This window comes from Nyctereutes procyonoides, unplaced genomic scaffold (genome assembly GCF_905146905.1).
Source record: "Nyctereutes procyonoides isolate TBG_1078 unplaced genomic scaffold, NYPRO_anot_genome, whole genome shotgun sequence".
NCBI classification, from domain to species: domain Eukaryota; kingdom Metazoa; phylum Chordata; class Mammalia; order Carnivora; family Canidae; genus Nyctereutes; species Nyctereutes procyonoides.
The window spans coordinates 37,548,588-37,561,876 of record NW_026575052.1 but is presented as its reverse complement, the minus strand read 5'-3'; the positions used below and the strand labels follow the sequence as shown (position 1 = coordinate 37,561,876).

Below are 13,289 nucleotides of genomic sequence, written 5' to 3'. Positions count from 1 at the left end.
GTCTAATTGTAGTAGTCAGCATAGCTTCCCTAGTCTAGTTGCTCATCTGGGCTTCTAAAGACTCTCTAACTTCAGTCTAAAAAAAAACTCACATTAATGTAGAAGAGCCAAATACATATCGATTAAGAACTGTCATAATAAAGTTAAACTTATCAAAAAATAGGGATCCCTGGGTGGCACAGCGGTTTGGCGCCTGCCTTTGGCCCAGGGCGCGATCCTGGAGACCCGGGATCAAGTCCCATGTCGGGCTCCTGGTGCATGGAGCCTGCTTCTCCCTCTGCCTGTGTCTCTGCCTCTCTCTCTCTCTCTCTCTCTGTGACTATCATAAATTAAAAAAAAAAAAAAACTTAGCACAAAATACGAGTAGTACATACTGAATATGGGTTAGGGTCAAGTTTTCATTTCATTTTCCAGGTTCCTTTGCTAAGGAGCCAGTGAGACCCTTAGGTCAAGGTCTTTGTCCTGGCCTATACCAGGCCCTAATGATAACACAGTTGTCAACACGTTTATATCTATGGTCTGTAGCTCTGTAAGCCTCCTGCACTTGGGCTGGGTTGGGCTGGCCTGGCCTGCTCTGGAATGGGGTTGCACATTCCTGTTTCAGTCTGTGGTTTCTTCTTATTATTGAGAGCTCCCTCTAAATATGGAGGTTTTGTCTGTTGTATTGCTCAGGAGGCTTTGCTTTTGTCCAGCCGAGTTCTCAGGACACCTGTCGTTGGCTCCACCCTCATTACCTGGGCCTGGTTTCTTTTGCTGTTGTATGGTCTTATTGCTTTCTGTCTCTTAAAATGAAACTTCTGTGTTCGTTGGTCAGAGGCCTTTGGGTTCAGCTCTACTGTAGGGATGGGAAGAGGGGTTTGTTCTCTGTTTCTTTAAGTAGGCAGAGTTCATTTCTAGTTAAGGATCAGAAGTTAACCAAAAGAGAGATTGCATATTTCTTTACTTCCTGTGCAGTACTATCCTTCTCTTGAGTGCCACTGCTGGGGTTGAATTATCCATTCAGTACCCATTTATGGGAAAAAGTGGAAATAAAGAGAAAAAATGTTAAATATTAGCAGAAAGTGGTAGATTTGCAAGATTGAAAGAGATCTTTACAGACCATTTGATCCTATTATCTAACCAATTGGAGATTCCTAATGATAGTCATTTTCTTAGTTATTTAGGTGTACGATTGAATAATATGTAACAACACTTGGAGATCACCCCCTTGTGTATTTTTATCAAAACTTTATTCTAAATATAGATCACAGGGATTAGGTTGGAGTTAAGATGCCTTATGGCTCATTGTGTACTACATGTTAGTGTCCTATATTGTATTTGTAGTATGCTGGTAGCATTATTTGTACCAAGAATGGATTCCATTTTTTTCCATTCTTTTTTTGTTATCTTTGTTTATAAAAGATGAGTCCACTGGTAGTAATCCTCTTCTCACATTAGTGGCAGAGCATTGGTGTAAAGTATCCTTTTCTTCCTGCCAACAGTTTTAGAAAAGTTCTCTTCCTGTTTCCTAAGAGTTAGTATTGTACTTCCCCTCAAGAAACTGCCACCAAAGGGAAATGTGGTTGGGAGAGGGAGCGGTCTCCTTGCTAGATTGTGGATCTCTAGAGAGCACCATCACTCTAGAGTGGTGGGAAGTGAGAGAGAGAGAGAATGAAGGAAGACAGGCTGGGGATAATTTCCTCTCACCATTTCTTACCCTAAAGTGGCAGCATACAAAAATTAACGAGGTCTGAGAAGCCTCATTTAAGCCATATGAGATTCCCAGGGGCTTCGTGGGGAATCGGAGATGCCAGGAGCTAGACTGAAAGAAGTGGAAGCTGAGGGAGGACCGAAGCAGCCACTTAGGCTGTTCTTTGTGTCATATGGAGCAAGGGGCTTTATAAATGTATTTGTAGTTGATTCAAGCTTAGGTGGGTTAATGAGGGGGCAGGGGAACCCAGGAAAATGATTAATGGGTGTTTCCTAGACAGGGGGTGTTCAGCAGTGCCTCATAGAGTCCCTGAGGCAGGAGAGGGAGGAAGAGAGTGTGGAGAGGGAGGCAAGTCCTCTGAGTCCCAACAGAGTGACTTTCACCACTTGACACATAGGCTTTCTGTTAAGATTTCTCTAGAACAAAGGATTCTGAGATTAAAAATGCATTTTTTGATTGTGACTATATTCAATAGGCTTTTAAGTAGCCACTCAGAGGTCTACTAAAGAATGACTTTTTTATTATTATTATAAATAATTTTCTATTTTATTTTAAGGAGAAGGCAGGCTGGTAAATGATTTATAGCAGGTGAATTTTTGTGAGGCTGCTATAAGCTTATGTAACAATTGCATAACATTGTTTTATTAGTGTTTAAAAATTCCAGCTTGGAATGAGAATGGTATACTGTCTAGTAAAATACAGGTACCTTCTACCATTAAATTGCTTGGATGAGTCATGACTGGGTTCTAGGCTATTTTTCTTAGGCTCTGATCTAGAAACAAATAACTGGGAGTAGTGATAGTAATTGTCTGAAATATGGCTAACTCACCCAACTCTCTGTGTCTCCTGTTGCAAAGATAGTCTTTGACATAGGAATTCAAATCTCTATGAATTTGAACTATGACCAGCTCTACCTTCTTGACCCTATGTGGTGCTTGTCAACCCCTTTTATTTTGGGGTATCTTAGTAAATTTCAAAATTTGCTTGGGCAAACCTAGAGGAGAGAGTAAGAATTCATCAATTAAGAATGAGACTTAGTTGTCAAACCACCTTTAAATGGCTTATTGGAAGCTACAGTCTCTCTTTGTGGATGAACATGGGCTGAGGAGGTTGAATGGGAGGACTGTAAACAGGGCATTTGAGTCGAATATAAGCTTGGAAATGGAGGAAAATCCTGTTAGGAGGAAGGCTTTCAAAATGTTGCCAAGACCACAAAAGTCTGACACCCGCCCCTCCCTGACAGACGTTTAAAGATGACATTAGGGCAGCCCCGGTGGCTCAGTGGTTTAGCACCACCTTCAGCCCAGGGCGTGATCCTGGAGACCTGGGATCGAGTCCCACTTCGGGCTCCCTGCATGGAGCCTGCTTCTCCCTCTGCCTGTGTCTCTGCCTCTCTCTGTCTCTCTCTCCTCTCTGTGTATTCTCATGAATAAGTAAATAAAATATTAAAAAAAAATAAAGATGACATTAATGTATTTAGGAACCTATTCACCATACATATTGAGCATACACAGAAGATGCTCTTTGCTAAACACTAGGGTCCTAAATAGACTAACTAGTCTGAGAGATTTTTTGTTTGTTTGTTTTGGAATCATTTAAACCATTACCTTAGTAATCTTGTCAGTTGCTGTCTTGTCAGGGGCATTGGTACTAGTTCCAGAGCTATCCTTTTTCCATCCCTATATTAGTGTTCAGTCTCACCCCCCTTTCCCTTATTGTCCATTAATTAGAATACTGAAATTGACACTTTTTAAAGTTAGTGTTCCTGTATAGGTGGAAAATAATGTGCCTGGTATGTAGTTGGTCAGTAAGATATTTATAAATAAAATAATAAATAATTGAAGTGTAATGTTAAACACCTATCTAGAAGCTTTAAGAAGTGAGTATTTTTGGTGTACTAAAAACAGTGTTTGAAAGGCTATAATCTTCACTGTGCCTTCAGTTTTCTTTTCCCCTTCTGGCTTGTCCCGCCTTCTCCACCCATGATGGATATTCATGGGTGCCTATGTATATCTAAATGCCTGGGCACACACACACACACACACACACACACACACAGAAATACAAACAGTTTAGAGTACAGAAGGGCAATGATTCCCCCTTGCCATCAATGCTGCAGGTAATCTATTGCATTAATCAGCCAGCCAGTGGGAAATGCATGGGGAGTGATTATACTATCATACACAATACAATCAGCATGAAGCACTTGTCAAGACCAATACATCAAAGTTTAATTCAGTAATAGAATGAATTAGAGCAAAATGAAACATTCTGTTCTCCAAGAAACTCAGCACCCTTCACAGATTCTTTCTCAACTCCATAGAAAAGTCAGTGCATTAAGAAACTGTTCTTATGAATACAATTACTCTTCTTCTATGACCAAATACTGCAATCCTTTTTTTCTCAGGATTCTTATACAACTGTAGTGCTAAAGTATATTCATCAGTATTCCATAATCATAACCATTAGTAAATTTGATTATTTTTTGTTAGAGCTCCTGATGATCTTTTATCCTTAGTGTTCTCCATGGTTAAATGAAGGGCAGGTTGTTGTCTTACTTACCCATAAGTATGGCTGGTGAACAGTAGAGTGTCTTAACAGAACAACAGGTAAATTAACAATAACCTGCTGTTTACAGTACAGTGCCTTATGGTAAGCATTGTTTAGTTAGGAAACAAAATGAGAAAGGGAAAAGTAAAAAGCGGCCCAACACTGCCTAAGACAGCTAAAGAAATGAAGTTATATACTGTAGGACTTGTTTCAGAAAAATTTGAGGATAGATCTAATACATTTCATATTCACAGTCACCATTCTGTGTCAGTTTATAACATCTATTCAAATGTGAGACACCTAACCAAGCATGCTTTCTCAAAGGGCCAAACAGATATAAGCTCTCCTGGGCTGTTTCAGTTTTCAGAGCCCTCAACTGGAATATAAAGAACAGGTTTATTGGAGTCAGATGGTCTTAAGTATGGATTCTGATTCTCATATTTGCCAATTGTGTGGCCCTGGACAGACCCTTATCTTAGAGAGAAGCATAGTTTCCTTATCTCTAAGATGACTACAATGTGGATTCTTTTTTTTTTTTTTTTTAAGATTTTATTTATTTGTTCATGAGAGAGACACACAGAGAGAGAGAGGCAGAGACACAGGCAGAGGGAGAAGCAGGCTCCATGCAGGGAGCCCGATGTGGGACTTGATCCTGGGTCTCCAGGATCACACCCTGGGCCAAAGGCAGACGCTCAGCCGCCGAGCCACCCAGGCGTCCCTACAATGTGAATTCTTAAGCTCTTAAGGCCTAAAATAAGATGATGAGATAATGCATAACACTTTCTTTCTCATTCTACTAGTCTTTTGCCTATGTTGGGAAAGTGGGCCCAGGGGAAAGCTTATCAGAGAAAGACAACATGAAGACCTAAGGAGTCTTCAGGAATAGATTTATATAAACTTGGAGTGTTGGACAAATCATAAAAGTGTTCATGGAGGTGGCTTGGTGAAGCAGCCAGTGCAGAGCCCACTGAAGGTGTGCTCTGCAGGTTCCCACGGTTCACATTCCTTCCCCTCACCGACACTGGCTGCCCTTCTTGTGTATCAAAATAAGAGGTCTGTCATTGTGGCTTACTCTCTTTCTGATTTTTTCTGTCTTTCCTCCCTCCCTCTCAGAAAGGAGGATGGTGAATGGTGGGAGTGCTGGCTCTGGTCATTCCCACAGAACCAGATTCCCAGTAAAGTTAGGCTATTTTTGGTGAATTTTGCATGTTGACCCGAAAGCACTGACAAATTGAATGGAACGGGAAGACTGCGTATTAGTTGAGGGCCACAGGTTTGCTGGAAGGGAACATTGTCCAGGATACCCGTTAGGTATTTTGGAATATCTGTGCTTTATTTTCTTTTTTGACAGCAAAAAAAGATGGTTATTTCCTTCTGTCTTTTCACAGAGCCTGGTCAAATGATAATCAGTTCTGTGCCCTTCTGCTTATTAGGGCTTTGCCCTGCTTAACTTAAATGATCTCAAAAATTTTCTCTATACAGTGTACCTGAGGCATTATTTTGAAATTTTCCCAGAAATGTTTTATTAGTGAATTAGGAACTAGCACACCAGATTTAAAGTAAGGAGAACATTTTCACGAGTTAAACTTATTTTTCAAACACGGGTGACTAACATATTAAGACTGAATTGTAAAAAAAAAAAAAAAAAAAAAGACTGAATTGTGCTGAGAACAATACTCTTAATTAGGGTCACAGTTTTTGTGTGGTCTGACCCAAGAAATTTTGTGACTGTAGTTTTGCTAGCACAACTAATTATACCAGTGATCTCCTATTTGTGACTGCAATTAGGCATTTCATGGCCTCTAAATAAGTATAATTAGTTAATTGGATCATGCATGAAATTCTAGCCTCTCATAATAGCCTCTGAGAACAAAAATAAATATGATAAATATTATGAATTGTTTTATAACTATGGAACCCTGGGAAATACCACAAGTGATTGTTCTGCTTCGTCTGTGACTATTTCATAAGAATAAACATGATGTTAAGAAGTAGGAATTAAGCTATGAAATAGTCTTCATTCTCTGCCTTTGAGACAGAGAGAAAAGGGAGTCACTTTTTTCATTCTCACCATTAGAGCAGGTGCTGGTTGCCTTGCTTCTCAGACTCCTACCCCTCACTTGCCACTGTGCCTGTGCTCTCTTCCCGTTAGCATTATACACACTGTGTCTTCTGGAAAATAGGGAGAGAGCCACATCTGTCAAAAACTCCAAAGTGTCTTATATGGAAAATGTGCACCTTTTGTTTTAATTACTGAAGTGATTTACATATTAACAAAAACCTGTGAAGTAAAAAGGACTTGAAAAACAAGCATCACTGACGGGGAGGGGGGGTTGGGGGGGGGCGCTTGGCACTAGAGAATGGCCAGCCGATTTATTCAGTCACAAATCCTAATGCTCCACACAGCAGTACGCCCTGCAGGCAAAGGGCAGACTCAGTCACACGCAAGAGCATTATCCTGGAAATGCTGATGCAACTCTATTCTAGCAGACCCTATAGTACATCATAGTTTCAGAGAAAAGATTTCTTCCACATTGAATAATCAATCTTGAATTATAAGGTGAGCTTTTGATTGTTTACCTGTTGTTTTAATCTACAGTGAAATGACTTGTTTGCTGTGACTGTCAGTCTTAAAAAATGTAATTTTCTTTGGTTTAATTAGGCTCTTTTTATATGAGCCCTTGTAGGTTTTTGCTGGAGATGCTTTCTTTACGTGGGAGAGACCTGTTCTAAGTACATACGGAATACAAGGTTAAATAAAGTACAGGGTTTCTTAGCTGTGTCCCTTTGTGTTATACTGCTAAAACATGAGAAATGGAACGATGATTCTGTCAAGAGAAGTGACTAATCTTGGAATTTATATATGCACAGCTGCACATACGGATCTTAACTTACAGAAGTTCTTTTTGACCATATAGATAGGCAGAGGCTAGATACCTGAGTGTTGAGAATGTTGTTTTTTGGGGACTGTGAGTCTGGCTCCCATCACAATACCTTTCTTCTTTTCTCTGAACCTCAGTTTACTTTTCTGTACAGCGAGTTTTCGTGAGGTGAAATGTGATTGATTGTATGTGTAAAATACATAGTATAAGGTTAGTGTGAGATGAATATTCAATAAATGGCAGCATTTACTCTCAGGTGGATAAGTAAAGGTGCTATTCACTTTTAGAAGTGTATGTTCGCTAAACTAGATAGAGTGATTTGTACCCTAAAGACAGATATTTAAAATTTTTAAGCATAGACTCTAATTAGAAACCCAACATGTGTAACCTGATATTGTTAGGTTTTTCCTTGAAGGAATAAAAAATTAGCATACAAACCAGCACCTAATATTGCACTCTGTGTTGGGATACCTTTTATGTTGTTAAGTTTTCATAATGACTTTTTTGTTTTTGGCTTTACTCTTTTTGGCAGCTCTTCTCCTGTGTTCAGTGGCTGGCTTATCTGGGTCTGGTTAGCTTAACTAACAACATTCTCATGCTCATTACTATTTACTTTAATGGTTAGTATTTACTTAATACTCATAAGTACTTACTTTAGTTTTCCATTTTGTAATCTAGCAGATTTATAATTTTTCTTGGTAATTGTAGTAGATTAAAGATGGCCACACATCCTTTGCTACTCCCTTTGTTTAGACTTGGGGTCTTTGTTTTTTCATCTTGTCAATTTTTTTTTTTTAAGATTTATTTATTCAGACAGGGAGAGAGAGAGAGAGAGAGGGAGAGAGAGAGAGAGGCAGAGACACAGGCAGAGGGAGAAGCAGGCTCCATGCCAGGAGCCCGACGTGGGACTCAATCCTGGGACTCCAGGATTGCCCCTGGGCCAAAGGCAGGCGCCAAACCGCTGAGCCACCCAGGGATCCCCTCATCTTGTCAATTTTTAAAAAATGTTTGACCAACAGAACATGGCACAATAGATGCTAGGCTAGTTTCTGGGCCCAGGCATTAAATGACTAGACTAGCAGGTTCACTTCCTGTCTTGTGGAAGGTTTTTATCTGGGGTCCCTGAGTTTCCCTGTAAGTGGTCTGGCTGTCCTGAAGCTGCCATGCTCTGAGAAAGCCCATACTGTCCCCCTGGAGGGGCCGTGTTGAGGCAGGGAGAAAGTTAAGAGGAGAGCTTCTCCCCTGCAGAATCATGGGATCCAGTGATACATTCTGTATTAAAGCCAGTAAATTTAGGGTAGATTTTTACATAGGTCATAGATAACCAGAATAGTGGTTATCTATCTGATAATACTTCATGCTTCTCGTGGTTATTTATTTTTCCAAATGCTAAATTTCTCTTAGAGTATCGATGTAACAATGTGGGAAAATGAAGTTCTGTTTTTCAGTTTTTCTCTAATGTTGGATTGAGTTAGATATTTGTCCGAATTGAATGGTTATTAATAAACAATGTAGCATGATCTTGCATATTCTGCAGCTCCATTTTTTTAAAATAGGTTCCACGTGCTTCATGGAGCACAACACAGGACTTGAACTTGTGACCTTGAGATCAAGAGTAGAACGCTTAACCAACGGAGTCACCCAAGCACCCCTGCATCTTCCATTTTTAATGATTTTTTTTTTTTAAACAGTAGTTCTTCCTTACCTTCATGTTCTCATTATACCAAATTTCACCTGGTTTGACTTCTGGGTTTTTTTTCTCTGATAAAAAGAACTTGAGATCAGGTAACTTAATTTTGTGTTCCTGTGGAAGACTGCGGAACCCTAGGCATTGAAAATATAAAAGGAAGGCAGAGTGGATGGGGTGGTAGCTAGAAGTTTTGACAGAGATGCTAAGGAAGAGGTGCTAAAAGGAACAGTATGCACAGGCTTCAGCACCACACTCTTTGTCCATCCCCTGGCATGAAGTTCCTGTGGGCAGCAAAAATGGAGGGATAGGGATGAGTTTGAAAAATGCCACCTTTGTGACAGTAGATAAGGACAAAATTACCCAAAGCATCTCAGACTTCTAAGTGGCCTTGTGGGCCCCCCTTGGGGCCTGGCAGGCTGGAGAGAAAATGCCTACCGGAAAACAAAACATTTAAAAGCTGAAAGCTGATCATTGAAACCAAGGGAAAAGGAGAAACTAAAAGAGATTTCCTGCAAAAATGACACAGCAAGTGGACATTAATTTATAGGAACCCATTATTACTAACTTAAGCATTTAATGTCACTGATATTTTGCTTAATTTAATATGTTCTTAATTGGTTTATTAAATATAAAATACTTGTAAGGGTATTCACAGAATCACTTGCAATCTGAGCCCTCCAGTCCTGTTCTACCCTTTGAGTCTCCGTGTCCTCAATTTCAAAGTCCTCTACACAGAGGTTTGCTGGGAGTGTACCTTTTGGATCTGAGTAAACTCTGCAGTTTTCAAACAGCTATCTGTATGTATAATCTTAAATCTAAACAGCCCTACAAGGTAGGTAGGAATTATCATCCCTATTGTTTAAATAGAGAACTGCCACCTCAGAGACACTAAGTGGGCTAGCCTGGGGCATATCTAGTGCTTTCCAGATCAGAGCTCCTTGATCAAACATTCCTTCAGTTGGAAATGTAAAACAATGGGTATGTGAGGTGGGGCAAAGTGGTAACGGCTTTGTACACCTAAATGTTTGAGGGAAAAGATAGTCTCTCAGGGCATGTAGAATTCACTAATTCTTGTTACTCCCATTTTCTGGGAATATGGGGTGCTTGTCCACTGACACTGTTACTGGAGAAGTGCAGAAGTAACCAAAAAGGCCTTTGTGGTGATTTGCCTTCTGCCTCAGTGTGAGTCTGCCCACGTTCGCTCACTCTTTGGTCAGTTATAGGATGTGAACAGGTTTAAGACTACTGAGTGGATTGGAACTGTTTGCCTTGTGCCAAAGAATGCTTTTTTTTCCCCCATCTTTTTCTTCTTCTCAGGGAAGTTGCCTTTCTAGTTTTGGTGTACTTTGGCTTGTATATTACAGTGCATCTTTTTGATAGAAATCACGGTGTGCAGATTAGGTGGTAGAGTGGAAAGAAGAGTAAAGAGCGTGCTGGATGGTGGAGAAGCTGGACCAGAGCTGAAATGTGATGTGGATAATTCAGAAACTGAATGATGCACACACCAGTGATTTGATAATTGCCTTTATACACTTTGAGGTATTGAAGCTAGGAAAGCAATTTAAAAGTATTGAATTTGTTTCATTGTAATTCATAGCAAATAATTAAGTGTCCTTTGTGAAAGAACCAGTAATACCTTTATAGATGTCAGGTCCTCTGGTAAGTGCTAGAAAGGCTGAGTTCTCCCTAAGTTCTGTGTAGTATTTTTGGTTGAGTCCTTACAAGGGTTAATATTTCTGATGGACAGCAGAATGAAGTGTTTAATTATTAAAGAGCTTTATTTTTAAAACTACAAATGTTTCAGGCATGTGTTGGAGGGAAAGAAGATAAATGCCCAAAGTGGGACTCTGAATTAATAAAATTTGGAGAATGACTTACTCAATTTGGTTAATTTGGTTATTAAGGCTAATTACAGCTTTTGTAGTGGTGACTGTTACGATAAAAGACCATATCTATTATAGCTCTGAACTTGAATCTAACATTAAGAACATCCTTTCAGGATGAAACCTCTCTTTGGGGAGGTGAGCAATAAAAGAATGTTACAGGCAAATTAATAAAGGCTTGGCTTTAAAAATTCTTTTCATTCTACAAAATGGAGATTTTCTAATTAGAGAAATGTAAGCATGAAAATCTAGGATGGATTTCTTTTTTCCTCAAATCATAGAAATCATTATTTAAAGTTTCCAAGAAAAAAAAAATAAAGTTTCCAAGAATATTTAGGATTTTGCTTTTAAGGACTATAATCTATTTGATTTTTTCCCCTCCTCTTTTCCCTTCCTGTCCCTTCCCGTCCCTTCCCGTCCCTTCTTTGATTTTTTTCCCCCTCTCCTCTTCTCTTCTCTTCTCTTCTCTTCTCTTCTCTTCTCTTCTCTTCTCTTCTCTTTCTTTCTTCTTTTTTCTTTTTCTTTTCTTCTTTCTTTCTTTCTTTCTTTCTTTCTTTCTTTCTTTCTTTCTCCTTCTTCTTTCTTCTTCTTCTTCTTTCTTAGAAAGGGAGAGAGAGACAGCAGAAGGGAGATGGGGACAGGGAGCTTTAAGCAGGCTCCATGCCCATTGTGGATCCCAATGCTGGGACCCCCGGGATCATGACCTGATAGTGAAGCTACTAGTCACAGTACATCTTGCAGGGCAACCTCTTGATTTTAGTTTTGTCTGATAAAGTATTCATTTAAGATTAGTAGAAATATACGATTAAAAACAGCTTAGAAGGGATCCCTGGGTGGCGCAGCGGTTTGGCGCCTGCCTTTGGCCCAGGGCGCGATCCTGGAGACCCAGGATCAAATCCCACATCGGGCTCCCGGTGCATGGAGCCTGCTTCTCCCTCTGCCTATGTCTCTGCGCCTCTCTCTCTCTCTCTCTCTCTCTCTCTCTCTCTCTCTCTCTGTGACTATCATAAATAAATAAAAAATTAAAAAAAAAATTTTAAAAAAAAACAGCTTAGAAGAGAAACAGAAAATGTTCTTTTTTAAAAAGATTATTTATTAGAGAGTGAGAAACAAAGTGGGGGGAGGGTCAGAGAGAAGGGGAAAGAGTCTTAAGCAGACTACACACTGAGCATGGATCCTGACTCAGGGCTCCATCTCATGACCCTGAGCTAAAACCAAGAGTTGGACACTTAACTGCACCACCCAGGTGCCTTTGAAGTATTCTTAATTTTTAAGCATTAACTGTTGGCTATTATGATTTTACTTTTTAAAAAGGTAATTTGATGATTTGGAAATTTTTTTAGTTCAGTGTAGCCTCTTAAGTATCAATGGCAATTTTTGATCCAATGTGTAGCTTTTATTTAATTACTTGTATGTAACTTTTTTCATGTTAGGGTAACCATCCACAACCTAAAACATGGTAAAGTTATATCCCATTTTCTAATGGGATTCCATGGAAAAGGCTATTAATTTCAGGTTCTTTAGGAACCATTTGGATTTGTCCCTTGCTTTGCAACAGTGTGTGGTCATGTTTCATTTGAAGTTCATTTTCCTGTTTCTGGGCATAGGAAAGGCCTAGGATTAATAAGGTGGTCATTTATGCAATGTCCATTAGCTTGTTAGAGGATTTCTGTAGAAAGAATACTCGCTTAAATCTTTGGAGTACCAGTAGACAGTATTGTTTGATACAGATATTATGTAGCAGCAGTTTGCTTTAGACTTTACATACAGTAAGATTCTTACTGTACTGTGAAATATTGCTATAAATATAAAAATACATACACTTGTGGTTCTTGGATCATCATGGAGAGCAGGCTTGCCATTGCAGCATCCAGATAGGGCCCGGGGGATATTCAAAAATGGTATTATAGTGCTGCAGTGTTCCATAAACTGTGGGGTTAATGTAAGATGATACAATATGTGAAAATGATGGTGTAAAAGAAGCCATAAGAAGACTTCCTAAGAATCTTTATAATGATAGGATGATTTACATTAAGAGAGCACTGCAACTGACCATGAGGCAGCAGGTTTTCCCTAAAGAGCGATGGACAGAATGTGAGGATAAATTCTACCTTGAATGATATCTGAAAGAGGTTAGGTGGGAAAAAGGAGAGAGAGAGAAAAATGAGCAAAGAAAGAATCATGTTAAAAAAAAAAAAGAATCGTTTAGTTGAAATCTCTGGTTTCACCTGTCCTCAGAGTATTTTTATAAAGTTGGTTAAACCTGAAATGAACTAGAACTCTTTGAACTGGACAGCCCAGGTGGCTCAGTGGTTTAGTGCCACCTTCAGCCCAGGATGTGACCCTGGAGACCCGGGATCGAGTCCCACATCAGGCTCCCCGCATGGAGCCTGCTTCTCCCTCTGCCTGTGTCTCTGCCTCTCTCTCTGTCTGTCTCTTGTGAATAAATAAATAAAATATTTTTTAAAAAGAACTCTTTGAACTGTGAATGTATTACTTTAAATAAATGTCTATTATAATTATTAAAAAAATACATATTGTCTAAATATTTTGCTATACAGTTTTGAGTTTGGACAAATGAATAGATTCCTGTA

The 13,289-nt window shown here is 39.4% G+C and overlaps 1 protein-coding gene and 1 pseudogene across 1 annotated transcript in view; both read left to right on the top strand.

Annotated features, from left to right (window-relative positions):
- Positions 1-13,289, top strand: part of ZSWIM6 (zinc finger SWIM-type containing 6) — a 192,763-nt gene that overhangs the window by 150,040 nt on the left and 29,434 nt on the right. The window lies entirely within an intron of this gene.
- Positions 12,538-12,863, top strand: LOC129514044 (cytochrome b-c1 complex subunit 7-like; annotated as a pseudogene).